We start from the raw sequence: 9,383 nt of genomic DNA on the forward strand, positions 1-9,383 counted from the left end.
GGGAAGGACAGGACTTCTCATTGGTCAAAATGCAGTTTCTGCCCTTCACCCACCAACAGACTGATTCCTAAGGTTTTGGCCTGTGACCGCCTTAAAAATTCCTTAGGACCTCTGGATGCAGCAGCAGTGGGTGAAACAAAGAGAGATCACAAAGTTCCATCCAAATCCATTAATAACTATGTTCTCAAACCTTAAACTGATGCAAACTACAACACACACATCTCATACTTCTTCAGAGAAATAAGTATTCTCAGTGACAGCGACGTGTAGTGCAACATCTTACACAAACTCAGCTGTTAATGGACAAATGAATGCATGCATGACAGTTCAGTCTTCTTCCATCATGTTTGGACTTAATGTGTTCGTAACATTGCCGAAGGTATTCTGGTTGTGGTTTGGTAAGTGAATAATGCATTGGTGAAACATTAGTGACACTTTTAAAACTTTGTGTTTGGACTATGCAAATAAGTTCCACAGGAGGAAAGAAGGGTGGGCCACACCGTGTCCCCCCACTCTGATGGAAACAGCTAATCACAGCCTGGAAATGGAGAAGCGCCAGATTGCAATCCCCTCCTCATCGGAAAGGGATAAAGGTACCTTCCCAAAAAACACTCCTTAATCTGAGTCTCCGGCCTACAAGGGTGAGACACTAACAAATAAACCAGTACTGAGTCTGTGTCCCGAAAGGGAGAGACAATAACAGCTACAAGTTCTGAGTCTCAGTCCTGTCAAAGAAGGGACTGTAACAGATACAAGCGGTTCTAAGTCTGAGTCCTGTCAGGGAAAAGACACTAACAGAGCAAGTTATGAGTCTGAGTACTGCTATGGAAAAGACGTTAACAGATACACTGTTCTGAGTCTGAGTCCTGTTACCAGGAAGACAGCAACAGAAACAACCCATTCTGAGTCTCCTGCCTGCAAGGGTGAAACAATAGCAGATCAACCTCCGTTCTGAGTCTCAGTCCTGCCAAAAAAGACACTAACAGAGCAAGTTATGAGTCTGAGTACTGCTATGGAAAAGACGTTAACAGATACACTGTTCTGAGTCTGAGTCCTGTTACCAGGAAGACAGCAACAGAAACAACCCGTTCTGAGTCTCCTGCCTGCAAGGGTGAGACAATAGCAGATCAACCTCCATTCTGAGTCCGAGTCCTGTCAAGGAAAGGACTGCAACAGATCACCAACGTTCTGAACCTCTGGCCCGTGAGGGAAGAGGCAATAACAGACACCTAGTCCTGAGCCTCCAGCTTCGAGGCAGCAACAGACACGACCACATTCTGAGCCTCCAGCCTGTGAGGAAAGAGATAATCTCCGTTCAGACTTCAATTAGAGTCTTCGTCCCGTGAGACAACAACAGATGCAGCACGTCCTGAGTCTCCATCCTAGAGAGACAAAGTGGATTGACCAAGTTCTGAGTCTTTAGCCCAGAGAGGTAGAAGACACACAGACATCTGCAACAAGGTTAAGCTCCAGTGAGCAAACCTTCCCTCCAAGGTACCTTTGCTTGCGTGTTCCAGGCTAAGGACCTTCTGCATAACATAATCACTTGCCTTTTATGCATCTTATGCACTTTATTCCTATTTCATTTATGAATTATGTATTCATTTAGTAGTTGTTGATTACTCTTGTCTATCTTTTGTTAATAAAATCTATTTTATTACATTTGTGTTTTCCTTGTGTTGATGATACAGAAAGAGGTTCTACAAGTTAGAGATCCCACCAATCTTTCTTATGTGATGTACTCATAACCACACCTTAGTTAACACGTGATCCAAATATCATAACGTCATTGGTGACGTAAACAATTATCCATCACCACACTATTTCGCCTCCCTAGGTTGGCGAAAGCAAAATTCACTACAACACACACAAGCATTATCTGACTCGGCTCCTCCTGACCGCAGAAGGAGGTTTACAAGTCACTTTTTCCTGCGTTCTTCAGTCAATTTCTTGCCTCTTCCCCCCTTATGAACAACAAATTTTCGTGCACAATTAAAGCTCCTTGCTCCTCATTTTAGTTAAATTATGTCTGAATTTATTATGTCTGTATAGGTTTTTTATTAAGTTTTAATTTTATTTAATTTATAGAGTTATTTTAATACTTGAATAATCTAAATGGAAATGAAATAATATATATATTGAATTTATAAATGTGTATGTATATATATATGTATGTGTGTATGGTTGTACATACATATATATGTAGTTGTTTTTTTTTTGGTGTTTGGCTTAGTGTTAGGTTAGAATCATTATTATACTCATACCTTTTGTTCTTTAATATTTTGAATTGTTTTTAGCTTTATTTTTTGTTTTTCATTTAAATGTTAAGGTTTGAAATTTTGTTGTATGCATTTGTCATTTTTATTTAATTTCTTTATTTTTAAAATGTGTATAAGCAGTACTTATAAAGTTTTAGCTTTTTAGCTTTTTCTGTTTTTAGTTGTTTTAATACTACAATTGATTGCTTCTGTTGTCCTCATTTGTAAGTCGCTTTGGATAAAAGCGTCTGCTAAATGACTAAATAAATAAATAAAAATAAATAAATAAAAATTCCAGAGTTTGGGCGTTAAATAGGAGAAAGATCTGCCACCCGCAGTTGATTTTGATATTCTAGGTATTATCAAATTGCCAGAGTTTTGAGAACGCAGTGGATTAGACAGTGTTCTAGGTTATTACGTGCAGAGTTTTCAGCCAATCAGGCGTTTAAGTTAGAATCCATTCACCGCTCAAATCGCCACAGTTTTTGTTCAGGTGTTATGTTCAGCACGAATCATCTCATTATAACAAAGTGTAGACACGATGTAAATAAGAGATTCATTGTGCAGCTTTGAGAACTTTATTAATTATAACATAAATTTGTGAGATTGCGATGAACTAAGATAAGTGACAGCTTTTAGTGATCATAAAGGGAACGCTCTTGCGCCATAGCAATGGATGGCACAAATATACAGTATATATATATATGTGTGTGTGTGTAACCGAGACCACCTATGTATGATACATTTTTTTATAACCCTAAGGTTAAGATATGACTACGCCACCCCAATTTATACAGGAAAGGGGGATCTGACGTTACTAATTCCCGCACAGGCGGTTCAAATGAAAGAACCAAAACTCAGATTGCAATCGGTTAATTTTATTTAAATAACAATGTTCATTAGCCAACACATTAACAACGATATTATGGTTAAATTCTATTGTTATTGGTCGTGCAATAACAAAATACAAACAAACAAACAAACAGAGGTCCACCAGAAGATTAAACCTCTATGATGGAGCAACAATATGGTACTTAACTGAAGAAATTCTTGCATCAAATAACCATTGTACTGAAGAAACAAAGATTAACACAGAAAAACCCAACCAAAAATTGAACACATCAAACAAAATCATTCAACCCAAACGTGAAACTCCACAACCAAAGAAAAGAAAAACTTCAGTACATAGAAACTTCAACAAAAAAACACAACAGTCAAGACCATAAGATTACAATAGTATGGCCAATCATAAAGCTCAAATGAGCTTATGAACATTGAATGGACCTCTGTAGGTGTCACGGACATGCCAGGCTCTTTCACCTATCAGCGCTCACAATCACCGGAATACTAATCACACACACCTGACTGTCATTCACCAATCACCCACACAGCACTATAAGAACACACAGTTCACACAGCCACATCATCTGGTCTCCCAAGTGGAAAAGGACTCAAACCTATGCGGTATTACTTATCTGTTGATCCACGACTCCTTGATCTCCTGTGGTTCCCTCGTGTGTTCCTGTGTGTGTGTGTGCTCCGTCTACTTACCTGCATCCAGCTCTGTTACACCGGTTCCTGGAAACACCCCGATCCTCTCTGTCTCCCTCCGACCTGGTAATCAAGAATATAACTGTCAGTATCCTCTTCAAGTCCGTTCAAGACTCTAAGTGTGCAATACTCACGACGTCTTTGATCATCTCCATCCTGAACAATAAACCTGTCTGTTTGATTCTAACTCACCTGTGTATCGAGTCTGACTTCCCGTTACAGAAGACCAGACCTCAACCATCATGAGTCAAACAGACCCTGACCCATTCCAGGAGCTGGTGGATGCTATGAGAAGAGTTCTCAGTCAAACCACCACGACGCCTGCACCAGCACCTGCCTCGGATCCTGCAACCAGTATTTCTTCTTCGGCCCCGATCTACCCCGCCAGTCCCATGGTCAATCCAGCGCCCTACTCTGGCTCGGCGGAGAAATGCAATGGCTTTCTCATGCAGTGTTCTCTCATATTAGAGATGCAACCACATCGCTTCCCCACAGAAAGAGCTAAAATTGCATATGTTCTAACCTTGTTAACAGGTCGAGCGTTACAATGGGCAGAGTCATTTTTTTTTCTTCACTCATTTCCGTGAAGTTTTCGGACGGCCCGCTGGAGATGCTTCAATTGGTGAGCAGTTATATAATTTAAAACAAGGTCAGAAGTCTATTCGGGAGTATACTCTCCATTTCCGTACCTTAGCCGCTCTAGTGGTTGGAACGAGCGCTCCCTGCTGACCACCTTCCATCAATGACTGGAGCCCTCGCTACGGTTGCATCTCTCCGCCTACGACGACACTATGGGGCTAGAGCGTTTCCTTCAACTCTCCATCCGTGTTGCCAATCGGATTCAGAGCTGTATGGAGGAACATTTGTGCCAAAAGCCATCCAACTTTCTCTGCCAGCCAGAATACCCCAGTCCTCCAGAACCACATCCTGAACCTATGCAGATCGACAATGCCCGCCTCTCGTCGGAGGAACGTCAACGCCGGCTGACCCAGGGATTATGCTTATACTGTGGCAAGGACGGACATGTAATAAGGGCATGTCCCATTCGTCCTCCACGACCCGTGGTGAGTGTGGTCTCTACCTCTTCAGTCAATATAAAACCTCTAACCACTACTGTTCAGATTGCAACTCCTCTTCATTGTGTTTCAGTCTATGCCCTCCTCGACTCTGGGTCAGCCGGCAACTTCATTTCCGCTGACTTATGTAACCAACTCCAACTTAAGAAGAGACTCAATGACATCTCGTACAAGATCCAATCGATAACCGGCAAGTCCCTTGTGAGAGGAAGAGTTCGATATTGTGTGGGTCCCATCTGGTTACAAGTCGGTCAGCTCCACCGGGAAAGGATCTGTTTATTGGTTCTGGAGGATTCCACCGCAGGGATAGTATTGGGGCGCCCATGGCTCGTGTCCCATAATCCATCTATCTCATGGTCCACCGGAGAGATTCTGAAGTGGGGTAACAACTGCTTTCCAGACTGTTTTCCCGAACTACTCAAACCAGTCCCGTCCGTTCCAGTGCTTCCAGTTAACTCCACATCCATTGAAAGTCCCCTTGAAAATCGCTCCATTGAAATTCCCACCGACTACGCCCCCTTCCGTGATGTATTCTGCCCGACACGAGCCTCCCAATTACCACCTCACAGACCATGGGACTGTGCCATCGACCTTCTTCCTGATGAACCAGTGCCCAAAGGTAAAATCTTCTCCCTTTCCATCCCTGAACAGAAGGCCATGGAGGAGTGCATTTCTGAGGCTCTACAGCAAGGATATATCCGATCGTCCACGTCCCCTGCTGCTTCCAGTTTTTTCTTCGTGGCTAAGAAGGACGGAGGCTTGAGGCCTTGTATTGATTACCGGTAGGCCATGGAGGAGTACATTTCTGAGGCTCTACAACAAGGATATATCCGATCGTCCACGTCCCCTGCTGCTTCCAGTTTTATCTTCGTGGCTAAGAAGGACGGAGGCTTGAGGCCTTGTATTGATTACCGGTCCCTCAATAAGATCACTGTCAAGTACAGATATCCCCTTCTTCTCATCCCATCCGCTCTGGAACAGCTTTGTGGGGCCAAGATCTTCACCAAGTTGAACCTCCGGAGTGCTTATAACCTCATCCGGATACGTGAGGGGGACGAGTGGAAGACAGCCTTTGTGACACCCACAGGACACTATGAATATCTGGTGATGCCGTATGGTCTTGTCAATGCCCCTCTGTATTCCAGGGCTACATGAATGAGGTGTTCCGGGAGTACCTCCACCGCTTTGTGCTGGTTTACATCGACGACATCCTAGTGTACTCCCAGAACGAGGCCGAACATCACCAGCACATCTCGGAGGTCCTCCACCGGCTCCGTGAACATCAATTATATCTCAAAGCTGAGAAATGCACCTTCCATCAACCGTCCATCAAGTTCCTAGGTTATCACATCAGTGCTCATGGCATAAAGATGGATGAGAGGAAGGTGGAAGCAATCAAGACCTGGCCCCTCCCATCCACCATTAAAGAACTCCAACGATTCCTAGGTTTCTCCAACTTTTATCGTTGATTCATCCTGAACTACAATTCTATCACGGCACCATTAACAAATCTCCTGAAAGGCAAGTCCAAGTCTCTGTCCTGGAACTCCGAAGCCACTACAGCCATGAAACAACTCCAAGAGGCGTTCACCACGGCTCCACTCCTGGTGCATCCCGATCCAAAAAGACCATTCGTGGTTGAAGTTGACACCTCCACATCCGGAGTAGGAGCCGTCCTGTTACAGCAGCAGGGCAACCCACCTCGACTCCATCCATGTGCCTTCTTCTCCCGGAAATTAACCTCAGCAGAGCAAAACTATGACATCGGGAATAGAGAACTACTCGCCATCAAGCTCGCCCTGGAGGAATGGAGGCACTGGCTTGAAGGAGCTCATCATCCGTTTATAGTCTATACGGATCACCGGAATCTGGAATATCTTCAGTAGGCTAATTACAATGAACAATTGAATAAACAAAAACCAATACACAATGGTTGGAAAAGAAAAAAGTGGTGCACAAGCGCAGCAATCCGTATAAAGCCTGTAATTTAAACGTAACATTTTGTCTTCAGTAAACATGTTGCATACTTAATGAACATTATAAACACAATTAATAAACACCACTAATTAAAATATTCATACAAAAACATTTTACATAAAAAAATAATTATTGTACAATAACAACAATTATTAAATACCCTCTTAATATAAAATACTCATACCTCAAACAATATAATGGACTAGGCTGTAGAAGCAAACCACCTCAATGGAGGGGGAGAAGACACTGTGCTAGACTGTAGAAGCCAATCACCACATTGAAGAGGAGATGCTGTGCACAACAACTCTGAATTTTAAAACACAACTAATGTATTAAAAATATTACACAACCCTTCAGTGCACCCTCAGCACAGAGACAATCCTAAGGTAACATTACATTTGGATGTTTACATGTGCATATTCATATACATTTAAAATGATTACGAAACCTCTGCTCACATCAATTAGTCGGAACCACATGCACACACCTACGTAGCTCTTCCAAGCAACGGTAAAGATCCAACTCATATAAGTGCAAATTCGGGTGAATTCTAAAAACACACAAAGCACTTACTTATATTAATTAGCAGACCCCACACGCATATGCAGCTCTTCCATGCACCAACACCAGGGAGTGCAACACGGGGAACCGAGAACAAACGATAGTTTGTCTGCCACCGCGAGACTTAAAACCCTCCGTCTTGTTACTTCTCCTGCCCACTTAAAGGGACAGTACCCTAATTCCTGCTACATCCCCCCCCCCTTCAAAAGTCAAAGACCGCACACGCATATGCAGCTCTTCCATGCACCAACACCAGGGAGTGCAACACGGGGAACCGAGAACAAACGATAGTTTGTCTGCCACCGCGAGACTTAAAACCCTCCGTCTTGTTACTTCTCCTGCCCACTTAAAGGGACAGTACCCTAATTCCTGCTACATCCCCCCCCCCTTCAAAAGTCAACAAAAATCTTTTTTTTTTGTAAATCATATAATAAATAAAAAGAAAACAGATAGAATAGAAAAAGAATAGATCAAGCTAGTGTTAAAGGCATTTTTTGCTTTTGTTAATCAGAAGTCAGAAAGTCAGAATTATAATATTCTATTAATATATATATTATGTTTAATATATTAATATTAAACATAAAACCAGTTCTCAGTCAAAATGCGGGCCACAGTACTGGCCTTCTGATCCCTAGCTGGATAAGCCTGGGTAAACTTTGAAAATACATCAGTGACCACCAGGACATTCTCACAACCACTATTAGCATGTTCTAGAAGTGTAAAATCAATGGCGAGAATTTCCAAAGGCCTGGATGCCATCAAATGGCCCATTGTGGTGCGAACTTTGGGGAGTACTGCCTTAGCTACCACACAACGTGAGCATTTGATACACCATTGTTCAACATCATAATGTGAGTTGGGCCAAAAACATCTCTCCCTCACAAGATTTGTTGTTCTTTCTATACCTTGATGGCCATGATGGTCATGAAGACCCTCAAGCACTTCTTGTCTTAAAACTGCAGGCAACAGAACCTGGAGTACTCTTAGTTTGCCTGGTGGCAGAAAAACCACCCTATACAAAACTCCATCTTTCTGTCGAATACGTTTCCACTGACGAATCAATTCCCGTACCTCCTTAGGCTACCTATTTCTTTCCTCTCGCATCGGGACCGACCCTCTTTCCCAGTAATGCATAAATGCAGCAATATGCGGATCTACAGCTTGAAAAGCTTGCATATCAGCCTTCTCACGAAAGGGCATGGCTGTGATCTCTGAAGCTACAATACAATCAGAAACGGAGCTTAAACACGGGACTGATGACATTTCCAGAGGAAGGGTTATACCAGATACCACGGCCTTCACACTATCTGGACTTAAATTTCCTGGCAGGCGAGATAATGCATCTGCCCCAGGATGATATTTCAACTCAAAATCAAACAAAGCCATTTGGGATACCCAACGCTGTTCTACTGCAGCCAAGTTTGCAGTTTGAAGATAGCTTAAAGGATTATTATCTGTGAACACTACAAACTTGGCACCCAAGAGGTATTCGCGGAACTTCTCGGACACTGCCCACTTCAGAGCCAACAGTTCCAACTTCATTGAGCTGTAGTTAGACATATTTCTTTCTGAAGGGCGCAGCTGAAACTTAAAGGAATTGACGGAAGGGCACCACCATGAGTGGAGCCTGCGGCTTAATTTGACTCAACACGGGAAACCTCACCTGGCCCGGACACGGAAAGGATTGACAAATTGATAGCTCTTTCTCTATCTTTCCCGGCTAGCATAGGCAATAGGACGTCGCCGCCTCTCTTGCTCCTGTGACAGCACAGCCCCAAGTCCCACATGACTCGCATCAATCTCTAGAACAAACGGCTTAGAAAAGTCAGCATACCCTAGCACTGGAGCTTCCACCAACAACTTCTTTAAAGTCAAAAACACATTTTCCATGGCCTCTGTCCACCTCCCTTCCAAGAAAGTGTTAGCACCAAAACTTCGCTTCTTCCCTTTTTCCTGAAGC

The 9,383-nt window shown here is 43.0% G+C and overlaps 2 long non-coding RNA genes across 4 annotated transcripts in view; one reads left to right on the forward strand and one right to left on the reverse strand.

Annotated features, from left to right (window-relative positions):
* LOC107662999 (uncharacterized) overlaps positions 1–9,084 on the forward strand; it is a 17,074-nt gene extending 7,990 nt beyond the window's left edge. The window contains exons 2-3 of one of the 3 annotated variants that reach the window (XR_001631269.1): positions 7,368–7,372; positions 9,005–9,082. This is a non-coding gene — a long non-coding RNA (uncharacterized LOC107662999). Of the gene's footprint in view, positions 1–7,367; positions 7,373–8,997 lie in introns of all 3 variants that reach the window. The other 2 variants (XR_001631268.1, XR_001631270.1) reach the window with 2 other exon arrangements.
* The window catches only part of LOC107663000 (uncharacterized), a 19,361-nt gene extending 10,224 nt beyond the window's left edge, over positions 1–9,137 (reverse strand). The window contains exons 1-2 of the long non-coding RNA XR_001631271.1: positions 9,068–9,137; positions 6,480–6,486 (exon numbers count right to left, since the gene is read on the reverse strand). This is a non-coding gene — a long non-coding RNA (uncharacterized LOC107663000). The remainder of the gene's footprint in view (positions 1–6,479; positions 6,487–9,067) is intronic.
* Positions 9,138–9,383: the final 246 nt, after the last annotated feature.

This window comes from Sinocyclocheilus anshuiensis, unplaced genomic scaffold (genome assembly GCF_001515605.1).
Source record: "Sinocyclocheilus anshuiensis isolate Anshui unplaced genomic scaffold, SAMN03320099.WGS_v1.1 scaffold2205, whole genome shotgun sequence".
Taxonomy (NCBI): domain Eukaryota; kingdom Metazoa; phylum Chordata; class Actinopteri; order Cypriniformes; family Cyprinidae; genus Sinocyclocheilus; species Sinocyclocheilus anshuiensis.